Genomic DNA, 18098 nt, shown 5'->3' on the forward strand with positions numbered 1-18098 from the left:
AAAATCAAATTGAAATCAAACAAGATGTGTTAATCACTCTTCTCAAGTTAACTATGAAATGTTAAATACCAGGCAATTTCTAACATAAAGGTGAAATAAAAAGGATTTAACATACTTTCTATGTGATATAGTATGATATGCTATCTTTTAAACAGACTAATATTACAATCTCATCTTCCTTTTACCCTCTTTTACCTTGCGGTGTCGAGTAATATTACGATACTTATTATTACAAGACCCCACCCCATAGGGTCAGATACTCATTGTGAGAGATCCCTTTGTCATACACATAGTTCATCACGCAGTGCCTTAAATATATTCAAATTCTCTGCAGACACAACACTCTCAAGCAATGCATTCCAATCATTCACAACTCTCCATATATAAAAAATAAATAAATAAAAATAAAAAAACTGTTTCTCACACCTTCCTTATATTATTATTATTATGAATTAATAATTGCAAGAGGGCACTCTACCCTACTTCACTAAATACATCTCACCCTCTCCACTACTACATAGTTCTCCTACTATGACACTACTACCATCAATGCCATGTACCACCCACCAAACAGCAGTATTTTTTGTCTGTAAATAGCACGTGTTCTGAAGTCTTCTTCAATTGAAGAAGCCCATATGATTCCCCTTGTCACGACGAGAAGTGAACCAAGATATTTTCCCAATCAAAGAGTGCAATATTCTGCTGTGCTTCCAATTGCACTACACAACTTCGAGGGATAACCAACTGATCTCCCACCATTTTATGAAAAACACTTCAACTTTAATTCTATATCAACCTTTTATCAATTTATATGTCTCTATCATATCACCCACCTTCTTCCTATCCACTAGAATCGGCAAATTGCATCTTCTCAACCTTTCTTCGTATTCAACATTCCAGAGACCATCTCTGGAATGTTGAATGTGTTCTACCTTAGTCAATCGCCTCTGGACCCTATCCAATATCTCTTCATCCTTTTGAAAACAAGGTGACCAAATCTGTGCACAGGAGTACATATGTGGCCTAATCAAGGCCTTATACAATGGAACTAAAATCTCCTTGCTTCTAAAAGTCAGTGTCCTCTGCATCACTGCCAGAATTCGTTGTGCTGTCCTCACTATTTTGGCAACATGTTCTGTAAATTTGAGATCCTTATCCACCATCACCTCAAGATCTCTTCTATTCTCCACCTCCAATTGTATATCCCCCACAAAGAGTAAATTCTACATTTTATCTTTGTTTTCCTAATTTTTGCAACATTGAACTGGCATCCCCACTCTTGTGCCCATTCACTGTCTATTCAAGTCCTCTTGTAAGACAACATCTGCTCTACTTCTCCTAGTTCTCCCAACTTTGCATCATCTACAAACAACTGAATATCCCCATTCAAATATTCTCCAATAGCCCTAAAACAGACCCCTGAGGCACACTACTAGTAACTTGCTTCTGTGATATTACTCCCCTATATACAACTTGCTGATACCTATCAAATAGTTTCCAATCCAATCTAGCAAAAGCCTTTGCAAAATCTAAGTATACTACTGTGTATCCATATCCCTTATCCATCTACTGTCACTTTATTATATCGAGTAAGTCGATTACTAAAACATGACCTCCATTTAGCAAATCTGTGCTGTCCATTAAAGATAATATCACTGTTGTTAACCCAATTCTGGTTTCTGATTCTCACTAGCCTCTCCAATACTTCAATCACAGCACCTGATACACAGATTGGCCTAATTTGATGCTTGAGTTCTGTCACCTCCCTTATGAAGTTGTATGATCTTCCCTTCCTTCCACTTCTTTGGAAGGAAGGGAAGATTGTACTCTAAGCAAATACGCCAAGGCAGAAGTCAACTCTTTCTGGTACTTACCAAAAATAAAGAGCCTAAAGGCTTCACTTTGGCGATGCAAAATTATAATAAATTAAGTGGATATTAAATCCAACATCATTTCAAAGCCAAATACAGAAACTTATAAAAGTTTCATGTGAAATCTGCCCAGAGAGCTTACAGGAATACACTTGCCGCCATACTACAAGTTGCCCTAGCCAGACCTTAGAGGTGATGACAAACGCTGCCCAAGCATCCGTGTGTTTGCCTCCTATTGGACCATTTTGATAAGGTTTCACTAGCCTGACAACTTTCAAACTCATTGGTTTTTGTAGAGACCAGGCAGAAACCTAAGACAGGAAAAACTCAAGAGTTCGCTTATGGGAAATACACCTCTCCAATGCTTCAAGTTCCTTAGTACTGAGAGTTTTTGCTCTCTTAGGATTCTGCCTAGTCTCTGACGAAAACCAATGAGTTTGAAATGGCTGTTAGGCTAGTGAAACCTTATCAAAATGGACCAATAGGAGGCAAACATATGGACGCTTGGGCAGCGTTTGTCGTCACCCATAAGGTGCATAGGGCAACTTGTAGTATGGCTGCAAGTGTATTCCTGTAAGCTCTCTGGTCAAATTTCGCATGAAACTTTCATAGTTTCTGTATTCGGCTTTGAAATGATGTTGGATTTAATATCCACTTCATTTATTATAATCTTCTGGTATGTTTCTTCAAAATACATAGTGATATATCAAGTCCTACAGCCTTATTAACATCAAGTTTACTCAATTCCCTATATACCTCTTGTTATTCTTACAAACTGACTCACAATCCTTGTCTGTTCTTTGTAACCCTCGTGAAATTGATTATTACCACTCATCTTATGCTGCCTCCATAATGCCTTCTTCCTCTGTATTGCTCCATATCACACCTACTTTAACTTTCTCACCCTTGAAATACATTTAGACATTACTTCTTGAATAGCAACCAAGTGATCCCCTTTCACCCAACTCCTCATTCCATGCCACAGCTGCAAGCTGTCTCCATAGCTTCTCATAATCACCAGCCTTATAGTTCCACATATACCTTTCCTCACAGAAATCCTCACAAGGCTGGCAACCACAAGGTAATCACTTTATGGTCACTCTCACCAAATGGAGGGAGATTTGACACTTCCTTTATAATGACATCCTCTGATGAGATGATCAAATCCAAGACCATCAATTTTCGAGTCCCTTCTATTACACAGTGAGGTAGTTATCCGTCCAAAACTCGAGAAATTCATTTTCTTCACTTCTGATTGCTATCGCATCATCCTGATCTATACTGCTATAATTAAAATGACTGACCCATAACGATCACCCTTTTCCTATTTGCTTATACATTTCATGGTCACTACCATCCACATTATGGAGTCTATAGCAACACCCGACTAAGTATTTCATTCTATTCACATCTATTTCACACCATACTGCCTCAAACCCACTACCACTATTTCCCCCTTGCATCTCTATGTTGTATGGACATAGCTTTTTTTTTTTTTTTTAAATCATCAATAGCACTTGATTTCCCTTTTTATCATTTCTATCTTCATGAAATACTTCATACCTTCCATCTCTATTCCTGTCAGGATGTCATCCTCATCCAACCATGTCTCACTTATTCCAACAATTTTTGGGTGAATGAATTCAATCAATGTAACCATTTCTCTTGTTTCTGATGATTTAGCATTTGAATACAAACATAACAGTTCATTTCTGGATCTACAGCAAGTTTAACTAATACCACTTATTATTTGTGACTAATCCATACCTTTCTTGAACCATTTCTTTTTCTCCTTACACATCCCAGAATCTTCTTCAAATCCTAATATTCTCCATACATCCCAGATCATCTGATCCCATTCCTTGTCTACATATATTCACTTCCTCTTTGGACATCAATCTTTCTTACACTGTGTTCCCATGTACACCCTGAGTCTCCCCATTTCCTCTATCTGTTTTGCAAGCTTGTTCTCTCATTCTCTACACTCAAACTGCCCACTTCTCCATTCATAAGCACCACTTCAATCTCTCCTTCCTTATTCTTCCAGTCTTTCACATCACTTCTTACTTGCTCAGATTCATTCTCTGCACTCATTACTTGCCCTTCCAGAAGCAGTCTCTTCAAACGATTCACACCAAAACCATTCAAATACAGTTCATCACTCTTATACAGTGCAACTAGTCCTTCAAACTCATTTCATACATTAACAAACTACACTCCTTTCTCTTCACACATTTCTGCTAACATATCATTCATAATCCTTGCTCTTCACCTCATCTCATTGCTGTTATACCTGAGCAACCAATTAACTACCTTACCTATTAAGATATTGTCTTTTATTCTTCTCAGTAACCTCCTTATATCCAATCTCACATTCTCTTTGTTCCCGGTCAAGTCATTTGTTCCTACCACTATCAACTCCTTTGCTTGCACTCCTTACATCCAACGCCTCAATCACTCTATTCATTTTACCTCTCGGACAACAAACCTTATCTTGTTTACCGCACTTCTAATAATAGAGTCCCCATACAATGTCACTCGGGAGTCTTTCTTTACCCATCTTCTTCACTCTTCCATACGTATCTACAATTCTCTTCATTTTATTCCACATCCACTTCATCTCATCTCAGCTTTCAAATCTTGCATCATTTTTTAGCTATCGTTCACTCTATCTTATCATCGGTCACACAAGCTTGTTTACCATCAACTCCACTCGCCATTAATTGCAATCTGCTTTTCAACATCATCGCAAGCTTTATTGTCAAATGAATGCTTTTCCTCGCTATCATTTCCACGCACTTTCTGAACATTCACACAATCTTTCTCAACTATCATTTCAGTTACAATGTCATGCTGCCTACTCATTATAACAAGCCTTGTGGTCCACCAGAATATCGCAATTCCTGCATAACCACACTCACTCCTTTCTCTTATTCAGCCTCTCCACATAAGCATCAATGACATTTTCCCATGCATACATACTTTAATCACAGATACCATATTTGAAAAATCCATGTCATTCATTTTACGTCTTTCATGCCTATCTACACAACAATCTACCTTTCACTGCCATATTGTATCAAAGCATTAACAAGAAGCAACGAATTTAATGTACACTAGTGGCCAAAATTGTGGAAACCTTTTGGAAAAAGTGTATTTTTGAGGTTTGATGGCTCATAACACCACTTTTTGTTGGTGCAATACCATAAAATTACATATCAATGGAAAAATAATTTAATCAAGAATGTAATGCAACAAAGTTTATTCAATTATCTGTATTCTATGAAAAGTTATAGCCAAATAACCAGAAAAAAGAAGCACAACTTGCTTAGGTTGATATGAAGTAGCTTTCCTTCATTTGAATGTAGCCAATGAGCATGAGTGTTTAGAGAGCCAATCAGGTGTCGTATTGTTTTGTCAATGAGTCAATAAGGTCACAGTAGGATTCAGCTATTGACGTCACGTATTGGAGCTGAGAGGAGGACATTTGTCAGTGTGTTACGTGATTACTATCAAGTTGGTTGGGGTTTTTTTTTTGAGTTCTTTCATTTAGTGAGCTTGTAAAATGTAATAAAATAAAAGAAACGGTGCAAAGAGTTAACTGGTCACCCAGAAAGCAATGTAAAATAGTACTATTAAGTGAACAAGGCTACAGTTATGAAGAAATTAGAAGAAAAATTGGTGGAAACTTAACCAAAGGTGGCATTTCTAAATTTTTGAAGAGGTATAAGGAGACTCAGTCACTACAAAACCAGACTGGTAAAGGCTGGAAAAAGTGCACAACAGCAAGTGATGATAGAAGAATTGAGAGACTGTGTCTACGTGACAGAAGAAAATCATCTGGGTGTATACAAGATGAAATGGCGAAACAACGTGAAGTTGAGTGCAAGGACTGTTCTAGCATTAAGACAGAAATTTGGTCTTAATGCTAGAATTCCACAAAAAAAAAAGCCATTTTTATCTCTCAAAGGTTGAAAAGATTAAACTGGGCTAAAACCCATGTTAACTGGACAGCGAAACAATGGGACAGTGTTATTTGGAGTGATGAGACCAAAATGTCCCTGTTTGGTAGTGATGGCATAAAATACGTAAAGAGAAGAATTGGAGAAGACTTGCATCCTGATTGCATTACACCTACTGTGAAATACCCACTTAGTGTTATGATCTGGGGTAGTATGACATCAAAAGGCATGTGACTAATGGGAATATAAATGCCCAAAAATACATAAATGAAATACTTGAGCCCAAACTGAAGCCTTCCGCACGTGATCCTTTCCAAGATAATGAAGCATTTATATTTAAACAGGATTCAGCTCCATGTCATGTTGCTGCTGTGTGCAAAAAGTGGTTTCAAGATAATCATATTCCACTGCTGGAATGACCTGGGAATAGCCCAGACCTTAACCCAATCGAAAATCTATGGAACCGACTAAAGAAACTTATTTAGTCAGAAGCAACCCACCAATAAAACCCAATTAATAGAAGCAATAATTCAATCTTGGTTTCACATTATAACAGCTGCAGAACTAAAAAACTTGGTTCACTCCATGAGAAGGCGTTGTAAGGCTGTAATTAACATTAAAGGTTACCCAACTAAGTATTAGCTCACATTGTGAGAATTTTTGTATATCTCATTTTTTCTGTGTGTTTCACTTTTCATCTTTATAACTGCTGTTCTAATAAAAAATCCTTCATATATTGCATTACATTCTTGATTAAATTATCTTTCCATTGATATATAATTTTATAGTATTACTCAAAAAAAATGTGGTGTTATGAGCCATCAAACCTCAGAAATACACTTTTTCCAAAAGATTTCCACAATTTTGGCCACTAGTGTAATACCGACTTAAAAATTTAACCAAACATCATGTTCCACACTCAAATACCTCATAGTAACACTCAATCTACAAATCAGACAATATCGTCCATACATTAAATATAAAATTCAATTATCTTTTTGCAGCCTACACACTGTCCAATGTGTAGCACTTGCCAACTAGTGACCAAAAACATATTTTATTAAACTACATTAAATTAAAAACATTAAAATACAGGCAGCCCTCGGATTACGTCGCAGTTCCGTCACTGAAAAAACAGGTGTAAACTGAATCGACGTAAAATGAACCCAATTTTAATGGGAGGTATGAAGTTATGTTCCTCGCAGTCAAAAAATATGCAAATGAAGTATGTGTAACATTATTATATTTAAAGCTTTGATAATACATACATATATATTTATTAAAATAAAATTATTAATAACAAAAACAAAACAAAATTATATACAAAAAATATGAAACTTCGAAAAGATATTACATATTTCTGTGTTGAAGTTCCTGGTTTCGGATCACCTGCATTTTTTTTTTAAAAAAAAGTATCCAGTGTTAACTGCCTAGATTTTCTTTTTCTTTCTTTAAGGAGTTTCTTAAGCAGTGTAAGGTCGAATAGATGCGATTACACTCCTTTTTATGTTTGCACTCCATTTCACAGAGTTCATCAGTCAATGTCTCTATGCTTGCAAGGATATGCAGTAAATTGGCTGTTTTCGTATCTCTCAGAGGACCTTCGTTTTCTTTCTCCTCCTTTGGATGTTGACTTAATTGTTCAGCTAATTCTTTTAAGTCTTCATTGGAAAGCGGTTTATCATGGCTCTCTAAGACTTCTGTCACATCTTCAGCTGTAATATCATACTATCCCACCTCTCGCGCAAGCTTGGTAACATCTTCAATAACATTCTCCTCTTGCTCTAATTCCTCGAAGTCGTGCATAAATGCTGGAAGAAGTTTTCGCCATGTTCCTTTTAAACACTTTGCGGACATGTCGTTCCAAGCTGCCTCGATGTTGTTAATGTCCTTCAAAATATCGAATGACCGCTAATAGTCTTTAATAGTTTTTCCTGAAGTGTCCAAGATTCTTACCATTTCCATAAATGTTATACGGAGGTAATAGGCTTTGAAGATTGATATAATCCCCTGATCCATCGGTTGCAAAAGCAATGTTGTATTTGGGGGCATGTAAACAACCTTGACATCCAATGGTGTTCTTACTTCAGCAAGGTTTTGAGGATATCCAGGAGCATTATCCAAGAGAAGCAATGCCTTGGCTGGCAAATCATTTTCTTTATGGAAGCGAAGCACGGTAGGACAAAAATAATTTGTGTACCAATCTATAAAAACGTCTTGTGTAACCCAAGCTTTCTTGTTCCATTTTCAATAGACTGGCAGCATGGCTTTTAGACCTTTGAAGGCACGTGGTATCTGTGAATGGTACACCAACATTGGTTTAAGCTTCAAAGTTCCGGAGACATTTGCACCCAACAAAAGCATAAGTCTATCTTTTGCAGCTTTAAAACCTGGAACGGAACGTTCTTCACAGGAAGGTGCGCGATGGCAATTTTTTCCAGTCGAGCCCAGTCTCATCAACATTAAAAATGAGATGAGGATAACTTCCTTGTTCTACACAGTCTTTAAATTCTTTAGCAAAAGCAGCCGCTGCTGCAACATCTGCACTTGCCGCCTCACCACATAATTTGACACTGTGACACTTACTTCGAGACTTAAATCTCAAACCAACCTTTGCTTCCTAAAAATGTTTCTTTGCCTCCATCTGTCTTTTTAAGATCCTCAAAAATCGTTTTTGCTTTCTCTGTTATAACAGCCTGCGTCAGAGGAATGTTTTTCTGACTCAAGTCATCCATCCATAATGATAATAATTTTTCCATATTTTTCATGAAGTTTACCCCTGCTATAACGTACATGTTTTGCATTTAGTGTTGCCGTAGATTGTTGAGCTGACTGTTTTATTCTATCTGCATTTTTCATAATTGTAGTAACAGTCGATGGAGGTAAGTTCATACTTCTACAGACATTAGCACGTGTCTACCCATCTTCCATTCTTCGAATCACCTCCATCTTCTTTTCAAGTGTGATTGATTTCCGTGCCTTCTTAACACCAAGTTCTGCTAATTTTTCTGCACTTCTATTATCAGACATGGTATGTAATTACGTACTTTATCAATTTAAATACATATGTACGTAAAAAAAATTAAATAGAACAATTAGGTAGCTTCAACACTAAAACTAGGTTTGATACATATATACGTCATAGTAGCTTGGTAAACACTCAAACACTAGAGTGTCTGCTAGCATCATTTCTCAGTCAACCACACTACAGTAAGAAAGCACGTGCAGACAATTGCCATTATTGAGAATCAGCATAAATTGAACCGCCGTAAAACCAGGGCTGCCTGTATTATATTAAAAACATAATATATTATAACTCACATTATTTCACAATGCTAAGTTGTAATGCAGATTATAATTTCCACAGGAAGTCTACCCTCGTGAAATTAAACAATTTCTAAATTGCTGAGCTAAATTTCTTTAAGTTTACCTCAGAATCAATGATATAAATAAAGGAGTATTTTTTTTTTTTTTTAATTTCTCATCAGTATAAAAGACATGACTGCACTTGAATCTCCCCTAACACAGGATTGAGTTAGGGGAGATTAAGTAAAAGAGTGATGCAAAGTAAATACATAAAACTCCTGTTGTCATCTTCACATATTATGGCTCATGCAGGGCTGCATTTATGCTTTTGGAGGCCCTAGGTGCAACATCATTATGAGGCACCTCAAAAATAACCCTTTTTTTTTTTTTAATTGAAAATAAAAGTCAACATTTCCATAATAACTCATTTTAATAACACAATACAACATTGATATACATATGTTTGCATTTTAAAAAAAGTATAAAAATAAATCAGTTCAAGTTTAAATAAAAAAAATTAATAACTAAAAGTTTTTTTTTCTGGCTTTAGTTTTAGCAAATATATCTATAATGTCATCATAATTAATCGAGTCCATTACATCTGATTCAATGCATAATAACGACAGGTCACTTGTTTTATTTTGGTAGAAGATGCTTCTTAAATAATTTTTTATTCGTTTCAACACTGAAAATGTTCAGCACTTGCATTTGAAATAGGCATCATTAAAATTATTTTTAAAATTGTTTCTACATTCGGAAAAGTAGACCTTAACCCATCGTTTATAAATTTATACATATTTTTAATTGAAGAATTTTCTTCCTTTATCATTATTAAAAATTGCTTAACTTCATCAGTAAATTTTTCTGGATCAATATCAGTCCCATAAGTTTGTAAAATTTTATTATCATACTTGTCTTGCACTTGTTTTGATCTATGTCTTTCTTCAAAAAAATGTCAAACATATCTAATATGTCGAAATAGCTTTTTGTTCTTTCATTAATTTCCAAAATTAGCTTATCACAAATGACATTAAAATTGTTCACAGCGAAATTTTCTTCCCATGTAATATAATCTCATTGTTAGATTGTGAAACTTCATCACTCATTTTTTTTTGTTTTTTAGCTCTTTCCTTTTCATCTTTAAATTTTGTCTCATCTGTTAATAAATTTGCTTCTTCATTTACATGAGCAAAACTATTTCTTATACCTAAAATAAAACCAACTAAAGACTGTAACAAATTAGTAGTATGTATTCATTGTAAAATTTTGTCCCACACAACTGTTAAAATTGCTGTTTCAGGTTTGTCAAATTGTTCAACGAATGATGAGCTCTCTAATTTAGAAATAAGTTTTTCATGAGGAGAAATGGATAGTTCAAGTAATGTGTCTTTAATTTGTTTATATCCACGTTTCAAAGCTAATATAGTGTCAGCTCTTGAAGACCATCTCGTTTCACTTAGTCTTTTAACTGTTAAAGATTTTTTTTTCTAAATGTTTAAGGAGTATACCCCATCTTCTTGTTGAAAATGAAAAGTAATTATATACATTTTGAATAAAACAAAAATATTGCACTGCTTCCGAACAAGATTGCACGGCATAGTTGCCAATTAAATTTAAAGAATGACTAGAGCACGGCATATAATGTGCAGAGGGACTATGTTTTTTCAGCCTAGCTTGTAAACCTTGTATAGATACCTTTCATATTGGCAGCGTTATCATAGCTTTGCCCTCTGCACATTTTTATATCCAAAGATATTCTTCTCATTTTTTTTAACACTACCTCTTCTAAATATAAGGAATTATGTTGTGTAATACTGATGAACCCGATAAATGTTTCTCTAATGTCAGAATTTGTGGCAACATACTTAAATATCATAGCTAATTGGTAATTATGGGCAATGTCTGGCATTGAATAGAGTATTATTGCAAAATAAGCAGCTTCCTTAATTTCTGATATTAATATTTCTCTTGTTTTTTAGCTATTAACGCTATGAATTCATCACAAGTGTGGTAAGAAAGATAATTTGATCTGCCAGAACCGCAGTTGGCATACATTTTCATGTGATGTTTTAAAAAATCATCAAATTCACTTAAATAATATAAACACGATAAATAATTTCCGCAAGAATCAGAAAAAATATCATTTGTATTTCCTCTAAATGCTAGTTTACTCAGTAACTTACTGGTAGCTATTATTCTTTTTAAAACCTCTCTCCAATAATTTTCTTCAGATTGTATTTGTTTGATCAATTCAGAATCAATTCGACTATTTACAGAACTTGATTTTCTTTTCCGATATGTGCACATCACTCGTATATGCTCAGTAGAATGCTCGTGATCACATAAGAGTCGTGTTATATTTCCCCAGTCATTAAAACCCTTTATTAAACTATTATTTGACTTAGAAAACAATTTACAAACAAAGCAGTAAATTGCTTTGCTGGTTTCTGAAAAATTAGCCACTCTCGTTTTTCCTTTGTTCCATTCGCCTTTTTACAGTAAAAATGTGATTTATTTACATTTCTGACATATATTCTATTACGTTCTGTGTATTCTTTTTTTAAATTTTCAATTTTACCAACATTCTGAGGCATATTTATTAAAATATGCTCGATATACTGTTCATCAAGAGTAAGTGGCCACACTGCTATATCGGTAGGATAAGAGATAGCTTGCTTGCTGGTAAGTACAGACTCCGATTAAAAATTTTCTTCAGAACCCTCTTGATTTGTTTCATTTACTTCTTTCTCTCTTTCTATGTTTTTATATTATGAATTTAATATTTAAAAATAAGTATTTTATTTTGCAACTATAACTATGTTTTTTTTTTATTGTTCTCTGTGAGGAGTAAGGTTTTAAAATGTGGCCCCCCCATAGAGAGTGAGCCCCCAGCTTGCGCCTCATGCGCCTAATGGTAAATGCAGCCCTGGGCTCATGGCTTATCATGGCCAAATAACCTACAACATAGACATCGAATTAATGCTACGATAGAGTGGCACAGAAATGGAATTAATTGTATAATAAAGTATTAATATCCTATCTGCAGAGTCTACTATGCATCATTCAACATGAAATCATTTCAAATTTAAACTGAAACCACATTATTTGTATTTTGATGAAAGACAGTTATTTGGACCTTATCCTTCAGGTGGAAAGAAACATCCTCTGCCCCAGGATCCTATTAATTATGATGACCATTTTTATTCAACAGATCCACAGAATTTTTACAATACCAGGAGTTTAAAATTAATAACAGCTTATTTTCAGACTGCCCAATTTCTGATTTTTTTTTTCTTCTGCTTACATTTTAATGTCAAAGGATAAACTTTGATTTCTTATTTGCATTTTCAAACTGAATTTTTTCAAAATGGTGGCCAAATGCGTTAGGTATACTCTATCCTGCAGCCCTAAGTTCAACAGGATTGAGGGATTTCTTTTATGAAAAACAAAATTACACAATAACCACAGTAATAAATTTTAATGAAAGTAGAGATATTTCACAAAAATAACAGTGCATCATCATGTGTCTAGAAACAACAAGCAAATCAAAGAACAGGAATACATGGTACACACAACAATTGGTTTACCAATTGAAAATGTTTACCATGAACTAGAAATTAATATTAAAACTATTTTTGATGTTAAGATAAAATGAGAATCTCCCAAACTTTTGGGACAGAGAGAATTTTTTCGATTCAGGTTAGGACAATGTAAAAGGGCTTCACAGCTTTCTTTGAAAAGGCATTCATGTTTAAAACTGCTTCTATGGAGAAGACAAGCTTCATCCTACAGGATACTGTGTTTACTGTCAAATTCTGTACCAGACCAGACTTCTGAGGTTTCATGTATTCAAAGTAGTACTGATATTATTATTATTAGGGGCAACTCCAAGGAGTCCTTCGACTCATCGAAGGAGGTCCTAAACATCATCTGTCAACAACTATCCAACAGTTGGGCAGTATCTATCATACTTTGCTCTGAACTCATTCACAATCATGGCATCAACAACAGATTCTGGCAACCTATCCCACTCATTCACTACTCTCCAAGCAAAAAAACTAGTTTTAACACCCTTGCTAACTACACTCTTACTCAGTTCTCATGGCCCCTAGTTCTCCCATCACCTCCACACCTGTTCTGAAAAAATTCCTCAGAATTAATCTTGTCAAGACCCCTCAGTAATTTGTACATCTCAATCATGTCACCCCCTTTTTCACCTATCAACAAGTTTCTGTAACCCACAAATCTTCAACCTGTTCTTGTAAGGTTTATTCCACAGACCTGCAATCATCTTGGTCACTCACCTCTGGATCCTCTCTGCCTCCTCATTACCAAGAAACCCTGGTGCCCAGATCTGTGCACAGTAGTCAAGATGGGATCTTATCAAGGCTCAATAAAGAGGAACAACAACCTGCTTGTCTCTGCTCGTCAAAGTATTCTTCAGTAACCAAGTGATCTCATGAGATGTTTTAGCCACTTTTGACATGTGCCCCCTAAACTTTAACTCCCTATCCACTAACACTCCCAAAGTCTCTGGCTTCGTCAATTTCCTGGAGTACAGTTCAACCAATGCAGTATACAGCTAGTAATCTTTTCATCCCAAAATGCATAACCTTACATGCTACTACCTTAAATGAACATCCATTCTCCTTTGTCCATTCTGCCAATCTATACAAATCATCCTGCAAAATTTTGACATCATCTGTATTAACTATTGCTCTACCCAACTTTGCATCATCAGCAAATAACCGAACAGTTCCTCTCAGATCCTTTCCTATATCATTAATGAAAAATTCAAACAGGAGTAGTCCAAGAACAGAACCCTGCTGCATGCCACTAATCACAGGCCTTCTTTTGGACTTTACTCATGAATAAACTACTCTGATATCTCTCCATCAACCACCTTCCTATCCATCTCACCAACCCTATATCCATTCATATGTGCTGCAGTTTACTGATTAAAATTCCATGTGGTATCCTGTCAAAGGCCCTTGCAAAGTCCAGCAGTATAACTGTAAACCAATTACCTTTATCCAACTCAGCTGTCACTGTACTATAAAACTTGAGCAAGTTACTGAGGCATGAAAACCAAGCTGTCCCCCACACAGTATCCCATTTCTATTTATCCATTCATGTATTTTGCTCTTGACCAACTTCTCCAATACTTTGACAACAACTCCTGATATGCTGATTGGTCAGTAATTTGCTACATTAGTCTTGAAGCCTCCTTTATGCAATGTTTTTCCCCCTCTTTCCACCCCCTCGGAACTAATCCAGAGCTAAGGCTTAGATTAAACAATATGGTGAAGGGCAATGACAATTCCCTTGCCCCTTCACGTAAAACTCGAGCTGGCATACCATCCAATCCCACAACTGTATTCACATTAAGGTTCTGTAATATGCTATGCACCTCAAATTTCATTTACCTCAGTTCCCGTATAAGCCTTTGCTCTCTCTCATTCCTACAACATCACAACCTGGATGATATACTCTTGCAAAATGACCACTTAGTAATTCTACTATTTTGACTGATTCAGTTACCTCCCTATCACTAGGCTTACCATACATCCTGGTTCGAAGGTATGGTCCCGGCCAGTTTGTCATTTTGTCCTGGTTATTTGGTAAAAATTTAAAAGTACAGAATATACACGCAGTACAAAAAGTGCAGCCTCGGAAAATGGCGATTAGGCAACACGAATACGCCACTTTGACTCTGGCCTGTACACTGTGTTGCAAGTCATTGTTGAGAATGCACAATCTTAGTCGAGTTTAGATTGCGAGTCAGTGCTCTTTTAGTGTTGTTTGTGATTTTTTTTTACTTCATTAAATTAATTTAACCCCAAAATGCCAAAAAGAAACTGTGTGTTTACGGATGAATTAAAAAAGGATTATCCGTTTTTGAAAAAGTTTTGTGGTCATATTGACAAAAATGTGAACAGTGCTCTTCAGAATTTTCTGTGACACATGGTGGGCATTCGGACATAAAAAATCACTTGACATGTGCGAAACATAAGGCTAGTCTAGCAGCAGCAGGAACTTCCTCAAAGATATTGTCATATTTTAAAGGTGCTGATCCAAGTGACAAAGAATTTTTAATAGCTGCTAAAGAAGCAACTTTTGCATTTTATGATACTAATCACAATCTCAGCTTTAAGTCTGCCGATTGTTCATCTAAATTGATATCAAAGCTTTTTGAAACAAAGTTTAGACTGAGTAGAACAAAATGTGAAGCTGTCATTGTTAATGTGATTGAGCCACTGTTGTTTCAGCAACTTTATGAAGATTTAAACAAAACAAATTTTGTGACGATATCAATTGATTCTTCCAACAGGAAAGAAATTAAAACTATGCCATGTGTTGTGCGGTATTTTGCACCAGATTGTGGAGTAAAAGTTAAACTTTTAGACTTTCAATCAGTTCCCAGTGAAACTGCAGAAATGCTGACAAACCATTTAACGTCAGTTATGAAAACTCATAACATAACAAAAAAAAATTACTGGATTTTGTGGAGATAACTGCAATACCAATTTTGGGGGTGTAAAACGGAGAGGAAAAAACAATATTTACAGTTGACTGAAGAAGGAACTAGGAAGAAATATTGTGGGCATTGGTTGCGGTGCTCACATCGTTCACAACTGTCTTCAAACTGCAGCTGATGTTCTACCTATTAGGAGTAGTCAAAATTTATAAATATTTCCACATTTATATGGTTCGAGTCACTCAACTAAAAGCGTTCTGTGAATTTGTCGATGTAGAGTATAAAAAGATTCTTCAACATGGCAACACCCATTTTCTTTCGCTACTTCCAGCTATTGACAGAATACTTGAAATCTATGAGGGACTGAAATCATATTTTCTTTCACAAGAACACTGTCTGGTGATGATAAAACAGTTCTTTGATAATGATTGTGGTGAAATGTATTTGTGGTTTGTGCATGGGCAACTCAAATTGTTTAACAAATCCATCTTGATTATGGAAAGTACAAAAGTGAGCGCAACAGATATTGTCATTGAACTTAGAAAATTAAAAACAAATCTTGAGGAAAGGCATAATAATAAATTTATAACTCAAGAAGCAAAAAAAAAAAAAAGCTTTTTAGAATACTGGAAAATAATGGAAGTATTAATACCAACACAATACTACAAGAGTTTACAAAATTTTATGACCGATGTCTTTCTTACATTTAGCTCTGGGAAAACAGTTTTGGTGGAGCAGAATCTTTTACTTGGATAAACAACAATGAATTAACTTGGTTGGAAATTGAAGCTTCAGGTGAAAAAATTAATGAAACTCTTGCAAATAATGCAATAAACATGGATGAAGTGTTTGATGGAGTGGTGATTGCAAAAGCTTTTTGGTCGGCAAACTATGACATTTTGAAAAATACAAGTTGCAAAGAAAAATGGATACAACTATTCAGTCATTTCAAAGAAAAGAACATTTCATTGCCCAATCTTGTCCAAATTATAGAATACATTTTCAGCCTGCCAGGCACATCTTCACCTGTTGAAAGGATATTCTAAATAATGAATAACATATGGTCTGAAGAAAGAGGTAGAATGGCTGAATCAATAGTAAAAGCTGTATTGCACCAAACTTAATGGTGAACTAATGTAGTGAATTTTTCGACGCGATTAAAAATTTTTAAAGAAAGTTCACGCTAGTGATAAATATTAATAACTTTTTAATAATAAGTTATGTTCAGTTAAGAGTAATTAAAAATTATTACTACGAAATGTTTTTTTGTTAACCACTCTGTTATTTAGCCTTTTGAATCATAAGTAATTAGCATAGAAGGCGTCACTTTCTGTTTTGAGCAAACTCTCAAAAATGTCCCGGTTTGATAAAAAAAATTTTATAGTAAGTCTACCTATCACCGGCATTCCTTAAAAATCATTCTGCCATATACATTCATTCTTTTATTTGCAGCATATCGAAAGAACTGTTTGGGATTCTCTTTAGCCTGCATTGCTAACTTCCTTTCATAATCCGTGTTTGCCTTTCTTACCACACTAGCTACCTTTCTGGCCTGTGCTGCAGGTCACCTATCTCCTTAAATTCTCTCTACAATTGCTTTTTTTGTTGCAGCTCCAACTTGATGATGATGTTCATCTGTTTAACTCCTAGTTCATTTTAGAAATTATGGACTTTACAACCGTGTTATAAATAACTCTTTTAATATCCCGACGTTTCGATCTTCATATTAAGATCATCATCTGGAGAATATATAAATTTCCAGGACAAGCTAAGTTACATACAGTAAGCTAGAGAAACAATGAATCGATCACAAGTTATTCTACTGGCATGACCTCTAGTGGGGGAAAAAAAATTATAACCTACATCAAGCTAAATTCTATTTCTGATAACATGAATAAACATTCTTTCTTACAGATAGTTTTCTTTCAGTAACAATGATGTCCTGCTTATAGCATTACAATTGTTATTTTTGATTTAGGATCCTGGATTTTCTAGTCCTGTTTACAGTTGCTCTTAGAGAGGAAGGTTCCGTGGTTCGAATATATGCTTTCCATATGTTTGGGATTTTTAGACCATCATTATTGTTCAGACTGGGGTGGTTGGTAATAATCTCACATGCTTCCTTGATTTTGTGTTCATACCATGTTTTGGTGTGATGTAGACAACTACTGCTTTTCCAGTCAATTCTATGTAAGGTGTTCAAGGGCATGATCCGAAAAGCCAGCTTCACCATAATTATTATATTTGATGTGTCGTTTATGTTCTTTTTGTCTGATAGGAATTGTGCGTCCTGTTTCTCATATATATGGTATAACAAGTGCAATAAATACGGTATACTCCAGGATGAACCAGCGGAAGGAGTGGGTCTTTGGATGAGTTGAGTAAGCTTTTTAATTTTGCAGGAAGCTAAAAGATGGCTTTGAAGTTGTATTTTTGTAGTATTCTGTATCTGATGTTCCTTTAATGTAAGGAATGGTTATA

The 18098-nt window shown here is 35.2% G+C and overlaps 2 protein-coding genes across 3 annotated transcripts in view; one reads left to right on the plus strand and one right to left on the minus strand.

Moving 5' to 3' along the window:
* Positions 1-18098, plus strand: part of LOC150094288 (queuine tRNA-ribosyltransferase accessory subunit 2) — a 183911-nt gene that overhangs the window by 90213 nt on the left and 75600 nt on the right. The gene's annotated exons all lie outside the window — the stretch shown is intronic.
* Positions 1-18098, minus strand: part of LOC150094289 (zinc finger C4H2 domain-containing protein) — a 140040-nt gene that overhangs the window by 89787 nt on the left and 32155 nt on the right. The window lies entirely within an intron of this gene.

Source organism: Typopeltis vanoorti, chromosome 22 (genome assembly GCF_054136105.1).
Source record: "Typopeltis vanoorti isolate ZY-2024b chromosome 22, IOZ_Tvanoo_1.0, whole genome shotgun sequence".
Lineage (NCBI taxonomy): Eukaryota > Metazoa > Arthropoda > Arachnida > Uropygi > Thelyphonidae > Typopeltis > Typopeltis vanoorti.